Raw genomic sequence first — 23,684 nt, forward strand, 5'->3', positions numbered from 1 at the left:
GGTCAGATAGTTAGCCTGTTACGCACTCAGATCTTTTGTTATGCACACCAACTATTGGTCTGAATGGACAGATATTGGTCAGATAATCTGTTAATGTAATACAGCCCTTACACAGGCAGTGAAACACAAGTAAAGCACAGGGAGACATCTCTCTTGGTAAGCCTAGATAAAGATGTCCACAGGAGAAAATTGTACTTATGAGTGTAATGTGTCCATCTCTAATTGAGTTCCCCTTCCTTCTCTGGACACAGTGAATGGTCTGACCGAGAGACTCATGTGAGGGTGTTTGCCGGTCCATACAAAGGAGGAAGTTAACCACTTCAGCCCCGCTAGCTAAAACCCCCTTCATGACCAGGCCACTTTTTACACATCTGCACTACACTACTTTCACCGTTTATCGCTCGGTCATGCAACTTACCACCCAAATGAATTTTACCTCCTTTTCTTCTCACTAATAGAGCTTTCATTTGGTGGTATTTCATTGCTGCTGACATTTTTACTTTTTTTTGTTATTAATCGACTTTTCACTTTCAGCTGTAAAATTTTGCAAAAAAAACGACATCCATATATAAATTTTTCGCTAAATTTATAGTTCTACATGTCTTTGATAAAAAAATAAATGTTTGGGCAAAAAAAAATGGTTTGGGTAAAAGTTATAGCGTTTACAAACTAAGGTACAAAAATGTGAATTTCCGCTTTTTGAAGCAGCTCTGACTTTCTGAGCACCTGTCATGATTCCTGAGGTTCTACAATGCCCAACAGTAGAAAACCCCCACAAATGACCCCATTTCGGAAAGTATACACCCTAAGGTATTCGCTGATGGGCATAGTGAGTTCATAGAACTTTTTATTTTTTGTCACAAGTTAGCGGAAAATGATGATGATTTTTTATTTTTTATTTTTCCTTACAAAGTCTCATATTCCTCCTAACTTGCGACAAAAAATAAAAAATTCTAGGAACTCGCCATGCCCCTCACAGAATACCTTGGGGTGTCTTCTTTCCAAAATGGGGTCACTTGTGGCGTAATTATACTGCCCTGGCAATTTAGGGGCCCATATGTGTGAGAAGTACTTTGCAATCAAAATGTGTAAAAAATGACCGGTGAAATCCGAAAGGTGCACTTTGGAATGTGGGTCCCTTTGCCCACCTAGGCTGCAAAAAAGCGTCACACATCTGGTATCGCCGTACTCAGGAGAAGTTGGGGAATGTGTTTTGGGGTGTCATTTTACATATACCCATGCTGGGTGAGACAAATATCTTGGCAAAAGACAACTTTTCCAATTTTTTTATACAAAGTTGGCATTTGACCAAGATATTTCTCTCACCCAGCATGGGTATATGTAAAATGACACCCCAAAACACATTCCCCAACTTCTCCTGAGTACGGCGATACCAGATGTGTCACATTTTTTTGCAGCCTAGATGCGCAAAGGTGCCCAAATTCCTTTTAGGAGGGCATTTTTAGACATTTGGATCCCAGACTTCTTCTCACGCTTTAGGGCCCCTAAAAAGCCAGGGCAGTATAAATACCCCACATGTGACCCCACTTTGGAAATAAGACACCCCAAGGTATTCAATGAGGGGCCTGGCGAGTTTATAGAACATTTTTTTTTTGGCATAAGTTAGCGGAAATTGTTTTTTTTTTTTTTCTCACAAAGTCTCACTTTCCGCTAACTTAGGACAAAAATTTAAATCTTTCATGGACTCAATATGCCCCTCAGCAAATACCTTGGGGTGTCTTCTTTCCAAAATGGGGTCAGTTGTGGGGTGTTTGTACTGCCCTGGCATTTGAGGGTCTCCGCAATCATTACATGTATGGCCAGCATTAGGAGTTTCTGCTATTCTCCTTATATTGAGCATACAGGTAATGAGATTTTTTTTTTCCGTTCACCCTCTGGGCTGAAAGAAAAAAATGAACGGCACAGATTTCTTCATTCGCATCGATCAATGTGGATGAAAAAATCTCTACCAAAAAAAAAAAAGGAGGGGAAAGGCATCTGCCAGGACATAGGAGCTCCGCCCAACATCCATACCCACTTAGCTCGTATGCCCTGGCAAACCAGATTTCTCCATTCACATCAATCGATGTGGATGAATAAATCATTGCCAGGATTTTAATTTTTTTTTACATACATAGGAATAGGAAAAATAGCATAGGAACGCCGCCTCCTCCTCAGCTCGTATGCCTTGGCAAACGTATCTGTTACTGCAGAGTAGAAATCTCGTCTTGCAGCGCCGCATACACCGACTTGCGTGTAATCTGACAGCAGCGCAATGCTTCTGTCAGAATGTACATCAGTGCTGCAGCTGGTCAATCGGTTGGTCCACCTGGAAGGTAAAATAAAAAAAATAAAATAAAAAAAAACCAGGCCGCAACGCAATAATTTTATTAACTTTGCAACAGAACATATAAACTTTAACTTTTTTAACTGAACATTAACCTTTTTGCTTACTGGTGTTTTTTTTTTTTTTTTTTTTACCTTTATAGAACAAACCTCTCCTTCCCCATGGGTCAATGTGCAAAGCGCAAATCGCCCAAAGATGTGGGGAAGTGCGTTATGCACTTTGTCCCAGGTGAAAGGAGAGGTTTGCAGCAGCTGTGTGAGTGAATGGGCCCTAATAGCCCTGTGTACCTGTCCTGGTGAGATGATCCCTATGCTAATAGTGTACCTGTGAGTGGTACTTCCGGAAACACTCTCCAAAGCATAGAGCAGGGTGGTCAGGACAGTCAGGACAGAAATAGCGGGTGTCACGCCTTATTCCACTCCTGCTACAGACACGACATCTTTTTCGGGGTGACGGTTGGGTTGAGGTACCAGGAACGACATTGGGGAAATGTCGCTCGTGTAGACGGCTAACTACACTGGTGGATGGGGCCACGGAACCTCCTGGGTACAGGAGGTTCTCGATGATCTCTTCCTGAAATTTGAGGAAGGATCCAGTTCTCCCAGCCTTACTGTAGAGAACAAAACTATTATACAGAGCCAATTGAATTAAATATACAGACACCTTCTTATACCAGCGTCTGGTTCTGCGGGAAACTAAATACGGAGACAACATCTGGTCATTGAAGTCCACCCCTCCCATGTGAAGGTTATAGTCGTGGACTGAGAGGGGCTTTTCAATGACACGGGTTGCTCGCTCAATTTGTATTGTCGTGTCTGCGTGAATGGAGGAGAGCATGTAAACGTCACGCTTGTCTCTCCATTTCACCGCGAGCAGTTCTTTGTTACACAGTGCGGCCCTCTGCCCCCTTGCAAGGCGGGTGCTAACGAGCCGTTGGGGGAAGCTCGCGCGACTAGTTTGCGCGGTACCACAGGCGCCAATCCGTTCTAGAAACAAATGCCTAAAGAGGGCCACACTTGTGTAAAAATTGTCCACATAAAGATGGTACCCCTTGCCGAATAAGGGTGACACCAAGTCCCAAACTGTCTTCCCACTGCTCCCCAGGTAGTCAGGGCAACCGACCGGCTCCAGGGTCTGATCTTTTCCCTCATAGATCCGAAATTTGTGGGTATAGCCTGTGGCCCTTTCACAGAGCTTATACAATTTGACCCCATACCGGGCGCGCTTGCTTGGGATGTATTGTTTGAAGCCAAGGCGCCTGGTAAAATGTATCAGGGACTCGTCTACGCAGATGTTTTGCTCTGGGGTATACAAATCTGCAAATTTCAGGTTGAAATGGTCTATGAGGGGCCGAATTTTGTGGAGCCGGTCAAAAGCAGGGTGGCCTCTGGGACGGGAGGTGCTGTTATCACTAAAGTGCAGGAAACGCAGGATGGCCTCAAAACGTGCCCTGGACATAGCAGCAGAGAACATGGGCATGTGATGAATTGGGTTCGTGGACTAATATGACCGCAATTCATGCCTTTTAGTTAGACCCATGTTGAGGAGGAGGCCCAGAAAAGTTTTAATTTCGGAAACTTGGACTGGTTTCCACCGGAAAGGCTGGGCATAATAGCTTCCCGGGTTGGCGGTTATAAATTGTGTGGCATATCTGTTTGTTTCGGCCACAACTATGTCTAAGAGCTCCGCAGTCAAGAACAGCTCAAAAAATCCCAGGGCCGAACCGATCTGAGCTGTCTCAACCCGAACTCCAGACTGGGCAGTGAAAGGGAAAACTACAGGTGCGGCTGAAGTTGGAGACTGCCAATCAGGGTTTGCCAGCACCTCTGGGATTCTAGGGGCTCTACGGGCACGTCTTTGCGGTGGCTGCGACGGGGTCACTACTGCACGTGCCACCGTACCAGCTTCAACTGCCCTTCTGGTGCTCGCTACTTCACCAGGTTGTGCGGCAGTGCTGGTACTAGGTCCAGGGAGGGCTGGGCTGCTGGTGTATGCCTCACCACATAATCCGACAGCACCAGCCCCACTCTGCTGCTCTTGAAGCGGATCCTGCGCAACCTGCGGTCTAGCGACACGGGGCCGGGTACGCCTGGTGCTATCAGGGACCTCAGCCTCCTCATCCGAACTTTGGGTCAGAGAGCCACTGCTTTCTACAGGTTCGTATTCTGACCCGCTGGATTCATCAAATGAGGGTTCCCATTCCTCATCCGACTGGGTCAGAAGCCTGTAGGCCTCTTCAGAAGAATACCCCCTGTTTGACATGTGGGCAACTAAATTTAGGGGTATTCCCTGAGACTACCCAAGAAAAAAAAGCAAGCCTGTCTTACAAAGGGGAGGCTAGGGAAGTACCGGAGGCCGCTGCGGTTGATAAAAAATATCAAAACTGTTTTTTTTTATCGCCGCAGTGCGTGTAAAGTGAATGTGCAGCGATCAAAAAATAATTTTTTTTGTCACTGCGGTGGGGCGGGTGTGGGCGACTGATCGGGCAAACACTGCGTTTTGGGTGGAGGGAGAACTAAAGTGACACTAATACAATTATAGATCTGACCGTGATCGGTTTTGATCACTTCCAGATACTATAAAAGTACAAATGCTGATTAGCGATACGCTAATCAGCGAATAACGGACTGCGGTGCGGTGGGCTGGGCGCTAACCGATCCCTAAACTACCTAACCAAGGGGCCTAAACTATACCTAAAACCTAACGGTCAATACCAGTGAAAAAAAAAAGTGACAGTTTGCACTGATTGACAGGGGCGATCAAAGGGGTGATCAAAGGGTTAATTGGGGTTCAGGGGGGTGATCTGGGGCTAAGTGTGTAGTGTTGGTGTACTCACTGTGTAGCCTGCTCCTCTGCTGGATCCAACCGACGAAAAGAACCAGCAGAGGAGCAGGCAGCCATATAACAGATCATATTTACTAATATGATCTGCTATCTGGCGCTCTGATTGGATTTTTTAAAAATCATCAGCTTGCCAGCCGCGATCATTGGCTGGCAAGCTGATGACGAATTACTCCTTGACGAAATGCCGGCCCGAACTGCGCATGCGCGGGCCGGCATAACGCGTCATCTCGCGTCTCGCGAGATGACTCGTATATGCGTCAGTCTGCGCAGCGATGCCGCCTCTGGACCGCACATCTGCGTTAGGCGGTCCGGAGGCGGTTAAAGAACCAGCACAGGAAATATAATTCATGTAATTATATCCAGAAAAGCACAAACTATCAAATATAAACTGTCTCTTAATTGGCTCCTGCTGAGATTCTGCCACATCCAATATTCCCCTATATCAGTGATGGCGAACCTATGGCACGGGTGCCAGAGGGGGCACTCAGAGCCCTCTATGTGGGCACCCGCACCCAGGAAAAACTCTATGGCGTACCAATATGCTTTAGACTTTTCCTGCCATTCTTCAGCACAGGACGCACTATGAACAGCACAGGCAGCGCACTGAATGTAGGCTATTAAGCTATTATAGCTATATGATAAAGTACATGAAAGATATACTATATTGGTATTCAGGTTAAATTGCCGTGTTGGCACTTTGCGATAAATAAGTGGGTATTTGGTTGCAGTTTGGGCACTTGGTCTCTAAAAGGTTCACCATCACTGCCCTATATGAATAGGGCAGTTGGTTGGTGCTATAAATCACTCCTACCTTCATTTCCCCCGGGGTCTGTTCCTTCGATAGTCCAACTGTGGTAAAACCTCCAATGGCTTGGCCCGATCCTGGAGTCCTTTAGTTCTTTCTTTCAGATGGAAGCGTGTCCCAGCCAGCTACATGCCTCCTGTTTGATGCTTGCTCTGTGGTATGGAGCAGGGTGACATCACATGAGCAAAGCTACGAGAGTTGAAATGGGAGAAAAATCAAATTAAGAGATGTTTTATATTTAACATTTTGCGCAGAAACAATACATTTTTTTAAATATTGCAATTATTTTAGTGGGTTGCGGTACCGACAGTTTCCTGCAGTACTATCCAGCAGTTTGCATTGTGGAATAGCACCAGTGATTACAATTCTTGTTGATATTATATCCAGAAAAGCATTTATCAAAAAAAAATTCATAAAAAAAAACAAATATTAACATATAGACTGTTAATATGTGAGAAAAAAATGATAGCAGTATTCCTTTATGGAGGGTTGGCAGCTTTTTGTGCTTCATATGTGTACATATTGCTACTGGGATAACAGTGTTTTGCAGGGTCCCACAGACAGGGCCTTCAGATCAGGATTCACACTCTATAGCAATGCAATCAAACAGTGACAGGATGAGAGGAATTTACATCTTAATTGTTCTTTGCTTTTGTGGTAATATCTTCTGCAGCGCTGTACAGAGATGGTAATAACTTATATCAGCCCTGTCCCTAATAGATCTCACACTTGGCTGAGTTGGGTTTACCAATTATACTGATCCTACCTAGGTGATATGATCATCTGGTGGTGGCTTCTCACATATTGAGACAGTAAATATGGATTGACTAATGGTGCCCAAGCACTTTAGATTCCCACCAACTCCTATATACAGTATGTATTTTAAATGAGACGAGAGTTATCAACTGTATCAAATGAAAGGTATGCTGAAATCTAACACAGCCAAACCTTCTTTATCCCAACATCTGCTGTCAGAGGAGAAGGAAGACACCCTCACAGAAATAAAATAGTCCACCAATCCCAACAAAATTGGTGTATTCGGCCATCTTTCATCTAATGTGTATGAGCAAATGTTTCATTTTGAAGATGTTTTATTTTGTTTCTGGTAAATAATAATTGTAGGTGGATAGCTTGAATGTACTCAACTCTAGTAAAATAACAGCATTTATGAATTTACACTTCTTTTATGTTCTTTTATTTTACATGTCTTATCATGTCAAGGGTCATTGAAGATCATAGATGACTAATTGTGCTTGCATCTATAACATTTTTCCAGGCTACTAAAAATGAACTGTCTGCTGCCCCGATAAAGGCTTTATGTCATTGTATTGCCACAAATGTTTTTCCAACAGCTTTCAAAAACAGTAATTTTCCCTTCAGTGTACAATGTAATTTACTCCCAAAGAACAATTATTTCAAACAGACTTAAACTTGGAATCACTCAGAAAACATGTTAAGTACTATAATAAAGCTAATCAGGAGAGAGAAGGGCTCAAGCACAGGTAATTATCCAATAAGCCTAAATCAATTGCTGCTTCAGATCAATAGGGTAACAACCTTTCAAGACCCAAGTAGACTCTCTTTGTCCTTCACAGATCACTGCTTTACATTCACATATCACAGAAGAGCTATTAAATGTGCATCTATTTCACTACTGATGGCGCTACAATGAGCAGAATTTAATCAGACCATTTTCACTGCACTGGGGAATTTTATTTCAATTTGGATTTTTCACCAAGCACACACCTGATCAATAAGGAAAGAGCGGAGAGTCCAGGTGGACTACCTATATTTCTTAAATCTCACAGAAGAAAATAGATTTCAAGTTCGAAAATTAAATAAAGAATGTGCATCCAACAACATGGACTCCCCTGTGCCAAGTGCTTAGGATTGAATTGTTAGTTACAATTGAGTTTAAATACAAGCAGGTTCCTGCCTCCGGGACATTATGTCCACATGTTGTGCAGGTGCAGTGACTGTTTTAGAAGTATTTAACCCCATCTACCAAACACATTGTCTAGTGATACATATGTTCGAAGACTGCAGAATGACCAGTAGGAAAATCTTTGGCCAAGGTCATCACCAATGGCTTAAAACTCAGCAGATGTTTTCATGTTGTCCTAAGGAAGGAAGCAGTTTAGTATTCTGTGTGACCCTGTATACTAAGAGCTATTTGTCCTTCTGAAAAAAAAAAGATGATACTGAAACTGAAAAATTAGATGCTGTTTTATACAATTAAGAACCATGCTTCACATTAGGTCTGCATAACTAATGGTTCCATTAAATTATTTTAATTGTGCAGGAGTCTTTTTTACAGAATGATCCAATTATTACCCAATTGCTGCATTAATTAATAGGGTAAATATAGACCAACACTGTATCACAAAGACAAATATATGTTGCTCCTATGGGGATTCCATAGATTTTGGATCCAAGTTCAACTTGGATTTTGGATCCAAGCTCAAACACTCCACAGGAGATGTTTTGAACATTTACAGGTTCCTCTCCTCAGACAATATAACATTACAACTAGGAAGGGGGATGGAGAGTTGTGGACACCCTTTTGCCCTACCAGTGGTGGGTTATACACCTTCTTTTTTTTTTTTTTAACAAATCTCTTTTTATTGAGTTTTGTGATAATAAAAAATGAGCTTACACTTACAGTATACAAATGCAATCAGATACGATCAAAAGACAATTGACGTTGCATTGACACAAGACAATGATCCATTTCCATGCAAGAAATGGGCATAATATGCAAAATCTTCATAGGCTGTATGCCTGACAACACATGAGACATGGAATACACGACATCTTTATCAATACAATGAGCTAATTGCTGATCATCTAAGTACACAATCCATGTAAGAGCAAGAGATAATGGCAGAGTTTAGAGAGGAGGGGGGGATGGAGAAAGAAGGGGGGGGGGGGGTGGAAGCAGGGGGGGGGGTTAATTGTCGACCAAGATCTTACTCACATTTGAAATGTGTTAGTAATCCCTAGAAGAGCATATAAGTCTTTGGACACCTCTTATTTGCATCCTGACTCATCCCTTTGCATCAAGCTCCATTTTCTTTTTTATATGCGTTAACCATGGTTGCCATATTCGAAGGAAAGCCTTCCTAGTTTTATTCTCCCAACCAATCAATTCTTCCATGTGACATAAATGCCTCATCTTTTCATACCACATTGATAGAGTCGGGGGATTCTCCTCTTTCCACTTTAGCGGAATTAGTAGTTTAGCTGCAGTGATCATATGAGTGGCCAAGTTTGATTTACTTGGTTTACTTCTGGTAACCAAAGCAAGTATTAATGGGGCAGAGAGCTTTACCCTTTCAGAGCATATTTTATTAATTATACCTTCAATCTCTGACCAGAACGCTCTCATTTTGGGGCAAGACCACCAAATGTGCGAGATGTTGCCAATATCTGATGAGCATCTCCAACATTTGTCTGAGGGAGAAAAATTCATTCGGTGGAGGAATTTTGGGGTTCTATACCACCTAGATAGTGTTTTATAGAAATTTTCCTGGATTTTGATGCAATTAGAGAACCCATGAGAGTTGGCCAGAATGCAAGCTCTACTGCTATCATCAAATTGTATATTCAACTCCCGTTCCCAGTTGTTTAGGTAGTTGGGGCCTTGGGAGTTCCCATTACTTAGCACCTGTCTGTATACCATGGATAGACATTTAGCTGGCAGGGCGGGTAGTAGTATGTAGTTCTCCAACCATGTAGGGTCGGGCAGAGGTAGGTGATTGGGTCTCTTATATCTAGTACAGGATTTCTCAAAGTCCCAAATTTGCAGGATATCTCCTGGCATGTTAACACTGCCTGTGATGTCTTTGTAATCTCCACTAGCTTTAGAGCGATTCAGATCCCCTATTCTAAGATGAGCTACAGATGACCAAACTTTCGTGACCTCTATAGGGCGCTTTGCAAGTATCTGTGGTAGTATATGAAGGGGTGTCAGGGGTGACAATCTATTCTTCCCCATATTGAACTCATCTGAATTTTGGCACCTATAGATCGCACTTCTTATTAGGTCATATGGTAAATCCTGTTTACTCGGTAAGGGCGCTTTATACCAAAGCAGGAATTCTCTATGTCTCCCCAACAGGGATTTTTCCATGTCAACATGTATAGTGACTGGTTCAGGTTGTGTCAAGGCTAACCATCTTTTTAAGTGTATGGCCTGTAGATACAAGTTAACATCTGGTAAAGAGATGCCACCTTGTTTCTTTTTCCTAGTAAGAAGTGAGTAGGGTAGTCTTGCTTTTTTACCATCCCACAAAAACTTACTAAAAACCGACTTCAATTCGGCCTGAAATGCGCTAGTTATTGAGATCGGGAGAGATCGAAATAAATATAACAATTGGGGGAGGATGAATGTGACTAATGCATTTTTCCTTCCTAGCCAAGAAAGCATTCTCTTTGAGAATCCTGCCAAGGTGGTCTGTATTTTAGCCAATAAGGGGGCATAGTTGAGTTGCTATAGTAGATTCAAATTGGCAGGAATCATGATCCCTAGATACTTGATTGCCTTAGTAAGCTATTTAGGGTACTTTCACACTTGCGGCAGAGGATTCCGGCAGGCAGTTCCATTGCCTGAACTGCCTGCCTGGCAAACTGTATGCAAACGCATGTCATTTTTCTGACTGATCAGGCCTTTTTACAGACTGATCAGGATCTTGATCAGTCAGAAAAATGCATTGCAATACCGGATCTGTTTTTCCGGTGTCATCAGGCAAAACGGATCCGGTATTTATTTTTTTCACGTTTTTAAAGGTCTGCGCATGCGCAGATCGGAAGGACGGATCCAGCATTCCGGTATTTTGAATGCCGGATCCGGCACTAATACATTCCTATGGGAAAAAATGACGGATCCAGCATTCAGGAAAGTCTTCAGTTTTTTTTTTCTCCGGAGATAAAACCGTAGCATGCTGTTTTCTCTTTTGCCTGATCAGTCAAAATGACTGAACTGAAGACATCCTGATGCATCCTGAACGGATTACTCTCCATTCAGAATGCATGGGGATATACCTGATCAGTTCTTTTCCAGTATAGAGCCCCTGTGACGGAACTCTATGCCGGAAAAGAAAAACGCAAGTGTGAAAGTAGCCTTAAAGGGAGTCATATCTCTTATTCTTCTCATCTGGGGAGGAGAGACAGAAATCCCTAGAGCTTCTGATTTATCAAAGTTAATCTTGAAATTAGACGCATTCCCTAATGCCTCAAAAATATCCATGACATGTGGCATGGCTTCTTCTGGGTTTGAGATAAACATTAACAAATCGTCGGCAAACGCTGCCATTTTGTGCTCAATTTTGTTTATTCTCAATCCTCTAATATCAGGGGTCTGTCTAAATTTAAGTAGCAACGTTTCCATGGCTAATATGAAGAGTGAAGGAGACAGGCATCCCTGTCTGTTACCATTTCCAATGCCAAAGGAGTCTGAGAGTGTATTATTCACCAATATACGGGCCGAGGGGGAGGAGTACATCGTAAATATTGCCTGTACAAATCTATCCGGGAACCCAAAGGAATCCAGAGTTTTCCGCATAAATTTCCAGCCAACTCTGTTGAACGCTTTTTCTGCGTCTGTTCCCAGCAGAACTAGGGGCGCTCTTTTAGCGTGAGGATGAGCAACCACATGTACGACTCTACTAACATTGTGTCTACCCTCCCTGCCCAATACAAATCCCACCTGCTCCTCACCAATCAGACTAGGAAGCAAGGAGGCAATCCTGTGGCTTAGCAGCTTGGCCCACCACTTGAAATCTGTGTTTAGGAGAGATATGGGTCTGTAGCTACTGCACAGCTCCTGATCTTTCCCTTTCTTGTGGATGATGGTAATATGCGCTTCTTGTGTTTGGGCAGGGAGGGTGGAGCCTTGTAGCAGGTCATTACAGAGTCTCACAAAGTATGGGGACAAAATATGTTTAAAATTCTTATAGTAATAAATAGGGTAACCATCTGGGCCTGGGCTTTTGCCCGTTGGTATAGAGCCAAGGATTTTATCTACCTCCACAGTGGTGAAGGGCCGCATCAGTGCAGACCTATTGTCTACTAATAAAGTGGGCATTGTGATGGATTTAAGGAAGGAATCTATGTATCCGCTTAAGTGGCATTGGTCAGATTCTGCTGTCTGTTTCTCTTGTTCTAGGTTATATAGTGATGAGTAAAAAGCTACAGAGCTCTCTTGCTATATCAGGTGTTGAGGTGAGTTTTTTACCTTCCTTATTTTTAATAGCTTGGCTAAAAGTTTTTGCTCTTTTGAGCTCTTAAGAGATGAGTCATTACCCTAGATTCCTTATCCCCATGACAGAAATACTTAAATCGTAAAGATTGCAGTATTTTGGCTGTTTTTATATTTAACAGGTCTTTAACCTGGTAGCGTAACGCCCTAAGCGTACATTGTACTTCGTCAGTCGGTCTTATTGTATGTAAGGTTTCTAGGGTAGAGATCTGCATCAGCAGGGAGTTCAACTGTTGGGATCTTTGCTTCTTTACTCTGGAGCCTAGGCTAATCAGCTCTCCTCTAATAACCGCCTTATGGGCCTCCCAAATCATGGGCATGGGGGTTTGAGGTCTGTCATTTTCATTAAAATAGTTTTGGATTTTCTGCTCTATCTGGGTCTTGTTAACCTCGTCCTCTAGAAGCGTGGTGTTTAGTTGCCACGTCCAGACCTTTGGGGGTAAGTCTTTCAGTTTCCTCTGAACCTTGACCAGAGCATGATCAGAGACAGTGGAATTTCCAATTTCTGCTTTTGTAACAGAAGTAAGTGAGCTATTAGACATATAGATGTAGTCTAACCTCTGCTAGGTACCATGTACCTGCGAGAAGAACGTGTAATCCCTCCCTTCTGGATTGAGGACCCTCCAGACATCTGATATTCGCAAGTTCGAAAGGGACAATTGGAATCTACATACTTGTTTCTCAGAGAGGAGTGGGGTTTTTGAGGTGGAATCTATGTTGTGATCCAAGGCTAAATTGAAATCACCCCCTAATATCAATAAGCCTTCCACGCACCCCGGAGAGTGTCTAAAATTTGCATAAACCACGGGATCTGTTTAACATTCGGGGCATATACATTTGCCATAGTGATAGTGCTATTAAGGATTTTCCCCTTAACAAACAAGTACCTTCCAAGAGGGTCTTCCAACTTAGCCGTCAGGGTAAATGGTATATTTTTGCTAATGCCAATAGAAACTCCTCTAGCAGCTGAGGAGTAGGTAGAATGGTACCAGACAGGGAAGCACTTACTGTTCATATTAGGGACACGTTGATGCCTTAAGTGAGTCTCTTGTAAAAAGAGTATGTCAGCGTTTTCTCTTTTAAGTGTGTGGTACACTTGGCTATTCATCCCATTAACATTAAGTGTGCAAACAGTTACTTCAGCCATATTATTAAACAATCGATATCTATCACGACCGCCTCAGGGATATTAGCTTGCAGGTCGACATCGGAGGGGAGATAGGGGAAAACATTAATATAAACAGAAAAAGAGAGCACTGAGGCTCTAACAGCGCACGTCTGCGCAATAGTGCAATAACTATCAAATAGTGTAGGGCCAGGTGGGGGAACATCAGTGGTAGAGCCCGATATGACCAGGGACTTCACACCCCCCCGACCAGTCTAAGGGCCTTTCCAGGCCTACTCGAATCAGAAAACATAGGAAAACATAAGAAAACATAAGCGTAGATTATTGCAGGTCCGGAGGGAGAGAACCGCCTCCAAGTGATGGTGTCACGGACGGTGCACAGGAAACAAGACAAAGCAACATGCATATATGACTGAGTGGATCCAAAGCTAAGGAACCAAAAGGGAGACCCCTGCACAAGACCTGAGACTTTCCCTGGCTGCTCAGCCTATGCAAAGATCCGAAAGGTGGAAGGTTGCATATCCACGTACCTCAACTATATAACCCCTGAACACCCTACAATAGTGAGGGGACACGACCACCGGCTCCCTACACCAGACACGGAGGGACTCAGGGTCACCTGGGATCCAGCAAACAGAAAATAACAGATAAATGTGCAGCACTTAACTTTGTAGCAGACAGGAAAACAAGATCAGCATGCACACACACTCCAGGAAGTAGTATAAGCCGCCCAGTAATGCATTATGGGGCGGAATTTAAAGGGATGCAATCAGTCCAACTCCATGACAGCTGAGAGAGGCTAACGAGATAAGGAACTGAACAGCACAACAAAGAGAACTCAAGGAGGAGGTTCTGAAAGGCCTCTGTCAGAGCTTCTCAGCTGTCTGGTTGTGACAGATGGTTAAAGGAGGCTATTAGGAGGGTCTTGCTAATTTAGGCAGTCTCTCTCTCCCACCCAGCAATCAGCAATCTCTGTTTGCAGTCACTTCTACATTCTATATTTGGTTTCGCATAATACCTGTCCAGGTAAGGCAACTCTACTTATAACAACTCTAACAAGAACCCAACAGTTTGCAGACATGTGGATCATAAGACCAAGAAGGAGACCAAAACGCTACAACTGGCAGCTTTCAGTCCATAGAGGCCTGTTTCTTTCTTGTCGATTTGGCCTTAGATGAAAGTGCCCAAGGTTCAGATGAGGGAAAACAAGGGAGGTCTTCTGGAGTGGTTACTGGCAGCCACGAAGGTATGTCCATGGGCAATATCTCAAGAGCCTCCCAAATCTTCGGCAGATCGTCCGGGTGCCGCACTGTATATTGTCTGCCCTTAATTGAGGTACTCAGGCCAAAGGGAAAGAGCCATCTCATAGGCAACTTTTTGTCTCTCAGCTCCGCTGTCAAGGGACGTGGGGCCCTCCGTTTAGCAAGTGTGCTAGCCGCTAAGTCCTGGAAAATCTGGATTTTGTGGGTGTCCAGTAAAATGTCCTCTTTTTCTCTTGCCTTTTTGAGGATCTCCGCAGTGTCCAGGTAATTTAGAAGTGCGCAGACTATGTCTCTTGGCGGGTCTACATCTGCAGGCTTGGGCCTAAGAGCTCTATGGGCCCATTCGATAGTAATGTCGTCTGCATGCGCCTGCCCCAACAGCGTTGAAAAAATTCAGCGTACGCATTATGAAAGTTCCTCAGCAGGGATAGACTCTGGGATCCCCTGATTCTTACGTTATTTTGCCGTCACCTATTCTCCTGGTCTTCCAGGCTAAGGTAGGCATTATTCAGCTGTGTGCATAGCGACTTCATTTGACTTTGCAGCCCTCTGCTGTGTTCTGTGATAGCTAGCTGGGAGTTTTCGAGTGATTCAACTCAGGACCCCATTTGGTGTACCTCCATCTTTATGTCTGCCAGCTCCTTCATCACCGGAGATAGGGCCTGCGACAGAGAGTGTTTCAGGAAGGATCTTGTAATCGGTAGCGTGTTGGTAGCTTCTTGTATGTCGGAGTAAGTGCATGAACTGCCGCCATCCGAATCGTCCTCCTGCGTCTCAGACTGGGCAGTGGCTTCCGCCATTTTCTTCACTCTGGCCGGGGAAGGCATCGCCTTATTCAGGAACCTTGTCAAGTCCCCTTGTGATTTCTGGGGTCTCAATGTACCCTCTGAGTCTTTGCCTCTCTCCTTGGAAAATTTGCCCATGTTTCGAGTAGGTTATATGCTGTAAAAAGCTATGTGGCCGGGAGATGTGATGAGGAGCTCAAAGTTAAGCGTCCACCACCATGCTCGGCTAGCTCCGCCCCCGGTTATACACCTTCTTGAATGACAGAACACAGGTCTTTTCACTGTTCTCATGTCTTTATAAACATGTTTGGCCATCACTGGATTTCCCAAATGCGTATGCAGGGACTTAAGGTAAATATCAAGGGATTACCTTAAACTTCACAACTCAAGGTCACTAGTGCCAATCCAGCTGGGATACTGTACTGTAGACTGCCATCACTGAATTATTAAAATATGTCAATCAAGTACAACATGGTGAGGATGTACAAAGACCATCTGGGGCTATGGGGCATTTGGAGAGACCAGACCCATCTCTTGTAGGTCCCATCAATTTGTTACTGGATGGTGGGAACAAACACCAGGTCCTTCTTTGCTGGGTGGAAAACATCGTCACATTTTGATTTTTGCTAGGAGCCGTAATATGTATGCCACCAATATTGAAGATTTTTTAACCAGGTTAGGAACAGCTCAATGGACATAAATTAGACTTTTCTTTGCAATATATTTCTTTACGTTATCTCATGCCTTGACTGTAACCTTTTTATTTTCTATGAAGAAAATATCAGTGGTGCTATAACAGGACTCAATCGAGTCAACCAGTGCAGCCTGAATATGAGACTGAATTTTTCTGTATGCAGAGAATGAAATAACTGCTTATTTGCTTCACAAGGAGTTGATTTGCTTAGATAATGATATTTATATGACATTATGACATTCATAGAAGATGATACATGATGTCATTAACTTTGCCCATTCTTGAAATAAATATCTACATAAATTAACTGCTAAATGAAAATGGAGCAAGTTGAGAGTAAATGGGGTTTCCACTGAAAAATGAAATTTGGTTGTCTGCTATTTTCATGCATATAGCTAAAAAAAAGTATTAACATATGGCTAGATGGTTTATGTGACTGACAATGCAGATTATAAATGGAAAGCTAAATCAACTCCATCTTTATCCTTTTTCCTCCAGTTCACAGACTTCAATTCAAGAAGATATTTTTTTCTAGATCTAAGATAGCAAAAGCCAAACGATTCTGGCCTAAATTTGATTTTAATACGTATGAAGATGAAACATCGTTTATTAGCAGGATAAAAATGTAAATGGCAGAGTTGGAGATCTATAAAATAGTATATGCAAATTTCTTGATACCATACAAATTGTCTAAAAGGGAACTTAGGGATTGGGCCAATTATCAGGAATGAACATTAGTATGAATACTCATTCTCCGTAATTGACCCGTGCAAATGTACCATTGACATCTGACAAACAAGCAAATGCTCATTTGGTGGGTGATCACATATTTTATGTACTACAAAACTTTGTCGACAGGATATTAAGATATCAGCGTGAAAACAGAGATGTCCTGGCAACAGAGAATTGAACTGTCATATCAAAGTAACAATTGTCCATCCATATAGAGTATTGATCATTGCTTCATGTTAATGCAGCTAATGAGAGGGTAATGACCGGGACTAAATGTTTCTCATTACTGATCATTGCCTGTTCTATTGGTTGGTGAAATAGTGCCCATAGACGGACTAAGCTAATTAGTCCAACATCAGTTTACTTCTTGGTTAGGATTCCCTTTAAGTAAAGCATATTCAATACCTATGTATTATTAGGCCTTGCTTATGTTCTTGGTCACTGCTGTACTGCATCTGGTGCTTTTCTTTATTTTTTCATGGCATCAAGAATAGGTTTCTAACTTACAGACTGTAGTCACCATCAAATTCAACACCATTGTTGGTTCTTCAGACATTATACAAGACCAGAGAAAGAAATGTCAAGGATGGCTCTCCTTGTCCTGTTATGTATTGGTGCTCCAAACTAGTGCTACACCCTGGTCACAAAATGGAGGTAAGTGAGGAGAAAAATGGATGGGCATGGGCACTCCTATAAATGGAATCACATAGGATCAATAAAACATTTATTTTGAACTAGATATAATCTATAAAATATAGACTAGAAAAATAAAATGTATATAAAAACATAAATACGATAAAAAAATTACTAGAATATCCAGTCGACTACATTTGATGGTATGCTTTGATGGTATGCTTTGAGATTGAGTTGGTCCGGATGGTAAATTGTGCCTAATGTGGTGCGCTGTTGGATAACGAGAACAGATGTTATGGCAGCAGATATGAATGAGCAAAATATAGATGAGCACAAAGTGTAAGTTCTCTTTGGAAGTACTGAGTGGTATTTCTATAAACCCAAAATGGCTAGTATTGTGGTATCCACTGGTCAGGAATTACCAGTTGTTCTGTATTAGTCACTGCCACTCATTTCTTGGCCAAGATACCATTGTTCATGAGCTGGATAATGCTGTTTCTCTTTTCTTGGGAAAGCTTCTTCATGGATGCTCCTGGATTTGTACCAATGACCTTTCACTTGAGCTATCAGGGAATGTGAGACCAGGTTGTAATTTGTATTATACAAAAATAAAAAGATTGTTCCACCACCAGAAGCATGTTACATGACAAGAATCTGCATAACTAATCATATGCTAAATAGTTGCAAGTCCAATTCATGTATGAGATAGCCAAGATGATTGTTTATAAAATGACGGCAGTCTCACATTCAAAGCTGCAGTGGATGGTGAATGCTGGAGCCTGAAAGTTCAAAACATTGTTACTTTTGCTCATTAGTGTATATAGAGTGGAATTTTACAGTCACTCCTTCACACCCGGCATGGGTTTAACTTTTGGTGGAAAAATTTGAAATAGTTGGCCAAAAGTATGTCACAGATGTAAGCAACAATATACTTATACAGTTGCATAAAAGTGAGTACATCCATCACATTTTTTGCAAATATTTTATTATAACTTTTCATGGGACAACACTGAAGATATGACACTTTGATACAATGTAAAGTACTGTACAGGTTGTATAACAGTGTACATTTGGTGTGTCCTCAAAATAACTCAACACAATAATGTCTAAACCACTGGCAACAAAAGTGAGTACACCTATAAGTTAAAATGGCCAAACTGTGCTCAATTAGCTATTTTCAATATTTTGTGTGGCCACCATTATTTTCCAGCACTGCCTTAACTCTCTTGGGCATGGAGTTCACTAGAACATCAAAGGTTGCCACTGGAATACTCTTCCACTACTCCATGATGACATCATGGAGCTGGTGGATGTTAGAGACCTTGCGCTCCTCCACCTTCCATTTGAGGATGCCCCACAGATGCTCAGTAGGGTTTAGGTCTGGAGACATGCTTGGCCAGTCTAGCACCTCTATCCTCAAGTTCTTTAGCTAGGCAGTGGTCGTCTTGGTGATTTTTGGGGTCGTTATCATGTTGGAATACTGCCTTGCGGCTGTGAGGTAATCATGCTCTGCTTCAGTATTTCACAGTACATGTTGGCATTCATGGTTCCCTCAATGAACAGTAGCTCCGCACAGCCAGCAGCACTCATGCAGCCCCAAACCATGACACTCCCACCACCATGCTTGACTGTAGGCAAGACACACTTGTCTTTGTACTCTTCACCTGGTTGCCGCCACATATGCTTGACACCATCTGAACCAAATAAGCTTTTATTGGTCTCATCAGAGTACAGGACATGGTTCCAGTAACCCATGCCCTTAGTATGCTTGTCTTCAGCAAACTGTTTGCGGGCTTTCTTGTGCATCATCTTTAGAAAAGACTTCCTTCTGGGACGACAGCCATGCAGACCGATTTGATGCAGTGTGTGGCTTATGGTCTGAGCACTGACAGGCTGACCCCCTAATCCCTTTATCCTCTACAGCAATGCTGGCAGATGTCTATTTTGAAAAAAAATAAACTCTGGATATAACTCTGAGCCCGTGGATTCAACTTCTTTGCTAGGCCTGTTCTGAGTAGAACCCGTCTTGTTAAATCGCTTATAGCCTAGGCCAGTGTTTCCCAACCAGTGTGCCTCCAGCTGTTGCAAAACTACAACTCCCAGCATGCCTGGACAGCCTTTGGCTGGAGGCACACTGGTTGGGAAACACTGGCCTAGGCCATCTTTATGTACAGCAACAATTCTTTTTTTCAGATCCTCAGAGAGTTCTTTTCCATGAGGTGCCAAGTTGAACTTCCAGTGACCAGTATGAGAGTTTGTGAGTATGATAATGAGTATGAACACACCTGCTCCCCATTCACACCTGCGATCTTGTAGCAGTAATGAGTCACATGACATCGGGGAGTGAAAATAGCTAATTGGGCACAGTTTGGACATTATAACTTAGGGGTGTACTCACTTGTGTTGCCAGAAGTTTAGACATTAATATTTATTTTGAGGGCACACCAAATTTACACTGCTATACAAGCTGTACGCTGACCACTTTACATTGTATCAAAGTGTCATATCTTCATTAATGTCACATGAAAATATATAATAAAATATTTACAAAATGTGAGGGGTGTATTCACTTTTGTGAGATACTGTAGATTTTTGCCATGTAGGAATCCAACCTTGCATACTTCCTAGGTTTCTGTTCATTAAGATTTTGTACATGACTTACAGAAGCATTGATTTGTTTGATTAAAAATTTACAATTTGGTTTCTATCACATAAATGCAGAATTGCAATTATTTTTACAGATTCTTGTAAAAGTACATATTAACACAGTCTGTACAGCTGAAAAAACACATATCTTCATTCAGTTCAGCCTGTTATCCAGCACAGTTGATCCAGAAGTAGGCAAAAAAAACAACTCATTAGACAGAAGCCAATTTTCTTCATTTTAGGGGAAAAAATTCCTTCCCAACTCCAATCAGGCAATCAGAATAAATCCTTGGATCAACTATCCTAATACAGAAACCTAATGACTGTAACCTGTAATATTAGTTTGGTGACGAAATACATCCAGGCCCCTCTTGAACACTTTTAGTGAGTTCACCGTCACTACCTCCTCTGGCAGAGTTTCATAGTTTCACTGCTCTTACCGTAAAGAACCCCCTTATATGTTGGTGTAGAAACCTTCTTTCTTGTGGAAGTACTAAATATCCCCTCATCACAGTAGGGGCTCATTCAGATGGCTATAGTGTTTTGCAGTCCGCAAATTGCTGATCTGCAAAACACGGATTGCGGACAAGAATAGGACTTATTCTATCTTTCTTGTGGGGCCGGGAACGGAACTACGGATGTGGACAGCACACAGTGTGCTGTCCGCATTTTTTGCGGCACCATTAAAAAAACATTCCGCACCTATTCCGCAAAATTGCGAAACGGATGCATACCCATTCATACGGACGTCTGAATAAGCCCTAACAGTGTTAAACCTCATCTACCACTTCTCTGCCCAAGCCTCCAATGTATCCAGATTCATCTGTAGCAGTATACTATCCTCTTCAGTGTTAATTACTTTACACAGTTTAGTATCGTCAGCACAAATTCATATTTTATTGTGCAAGCCTTCTACAAAACATAAATATATTAAAGAGAATAGGGTCCAAAACTGACCCCTGTGGTACCCCACTGGTGACAGTGACCCAATGTGTGGGTGTGTACCATTAATAACCACCCTCTGTTTTCTATCATTGAGCCAGTTACTTACCCACTTACAGATATATTCCCACAGGCCAAACAGTCTCATTTTATGTATGTACTAACATTTTATGTGACACAGTATAAGATACTTTGGAGAAGTAAAGATATATGACATCCATTGCCTCACCCTTGCCCAGTATAGAACTTACCTCCTCATAGAAACTAATTAGATTAGTTTGATAGGACCGATCCCTCATAAATAAGCTAATACGTGTTATACACTTATTTTCATTGAGATACTCCATGACAGCATCTCTAAGAAAACCTTCAAACAGTTTACCCGCAACCGATGTTAGACTTAATAGCCTATAATTTCCGGGCCCTGTTTTTGACCCCTTTTTGAATATTGGCCACCTAATTATTACCGGACAGAGATAAATAACGAAAAAATACCGACCCACAAATGTCGCCAAAAAATGTAACCGTAATCTTCACCTTTCACCCTGTTTCACTTCCCTTTCCTCATTCTGTCTCTTATTCTTAATTACACTTATCACATTTTATGTTTATGTAATCTGATATTATATTATCCACAGAATCATCAATTGTAAATGTCTTGCAGCTTTGCATATACAATGTTAAGCCCTCTGTTTCATGTTTTTGTGATATAGACAATACATAATAGTTTTTTATAAACATGTGATTGCACACTGCACTTTATGCTAACAGTGCCTTTGATCTAATGCATCGGCACCTTCTTGTCATCGTTTTTCATCATTTTATTTTTCCTATTTATGGTTGCATTGACTCTATAACTGCACTTTCTTATAATAAGGTCTTTTATTATATACAAACCGGATTCCCAAAAAGTTGGGACACTAAACAAATTATGAATAAAAACTGAATGCAATGATGTGGAGGTGGCAAATGTCAATATTTTATTTGTAATAGAACGTAGATGACAGATCAAACGTTTAATCCGAGTAAATGTATCATATTAAAGGAAAAATACCTTGATTAAAATTTTCACGGTGTCAACAAATCCCCAAAAAGTTGGGACAAGTAGCAATAAGAGGCTGTAAAAAGTAAATTTGAGCATAACGAAGAGCTGGAAGACCAATTAACACTAATTAGGTCAATTGGCAACATGATTGGGTATAAAAAGAGCTTCTCAGAGTGGCAGTGTCTCTCAGAAGCCAAGATGGGTAGAGGATCACCAATTCCCACAATGTTGCGCAGAAAGATAGTGGAGCAAAGACTTTGCATCTATCATCATCAACTGTGCATAACATCATCCGAAGATTCAGAGAATCTGGAACAATCTCTGTGCGTAAGGGTCAAGGCCGTAAAACCATACTGGATGCCCGTGATCTCCGGGCCCTTAAACGACACTGCACCACAAACAGGAATGCTACTGTAAAGGAAATCACAGAATAGGCTCAGGAATACTTCCAGAAACCATTGTCAGTGAACACAATCCACCGTGCCATCCGCCGTTGCCAGCTGAAACTCTACAGTGCAAAGAAGAAGCCATTTCTAAGCAAGACCCACAAGCTCAGGCGTTTTCACTGGGCCAGGGATCATTTAAAATGGAGTGTGGCAAAATGGAAGACTGTTCTGTGGTCAGACGAGTCACGATTCGAAGTTCTTTTTGGAAATCTGGGACGCCATGTCATCCGGACCAAAGAGGACAAGGACAACTCAAGTTGTTATCAACGCTCAGTTCAGAAGCCTGCATCTCTGATGGTATAGGGTTGCATGAGTGCATGTGGCATGGGCAGCTTGCATGTCTGGAAAGGCACCATCAATGCATAAAAATATATTCAGGTTCTAGAACAACATATGCTCCCCTCCAGACGTCATCTCTTTCAGGGAAGACCCTGCATTTTTCAACAATATAATGCCAGACCACATTCTGCATCAATCGCAACATCATGGCTGCGTAGGAGAAGGATCCGGGTACTGAAATGGCCAGTCTGCAGTCCAGATCTTTCACCTATAGAGAACATTTGGTGCATCGTAAAGAGGAAGGTGCAACAAAGAAGGCCCAAGACGATTGAACAGTTAGAGGCCTGTATTAGACAATAATGGGAGAGCATTCCTATTTCTAAACTTGAGAAACTGGTCTCCTCGGTCCCCAGACGTCTGTTGAGTGTTGTAAGAAGGGGAGATACCACACAGTGGTGAAAATTGCCTTGTCCCAACTTTTTGGGGATTTGTTGACACCATGAAATTCTGATTCAACATATTTTTCCCTTAAAATGGTACATTTTCTCAGTTTAAACTTTTGTTCTGTGATTTATGTTCTATTCTGAATAAAAGATTAGAAGTTGGCACCTCCACATCATTGCATTCAGTTTTATTTACGATTTGTATAGTGTCCCAACTTTTTGGGAATCCGGTATTTTTTCATATTTATGGTTTCATTGACTATAACTGCACTGTTTTATAATAAGGTCTTTTATCATGTGATTGACATAGTAACTTTTTATTGCTATTTTGCTGTTTATGTCTATCAGCTCAATGTGTGAAAAATCATGATTTGGACTTTTAACCATGCGGTCCTT

This window comes from Bufo gargarizans, chromosome 1 (assembly GCF_014858855.1).
Source record: "Bufo gargarizans isolate SCDJY-AF-19 chromosome 1, ASM1485885v1, whole genome shotgun sequence".
NCBI classification, from domain to species: domain Eukaryota; kingdom Metazoa; phylum Chordata; class Amphibia; order Anura; family Bufonidae; genus Bufo; species Bufo gargarizans.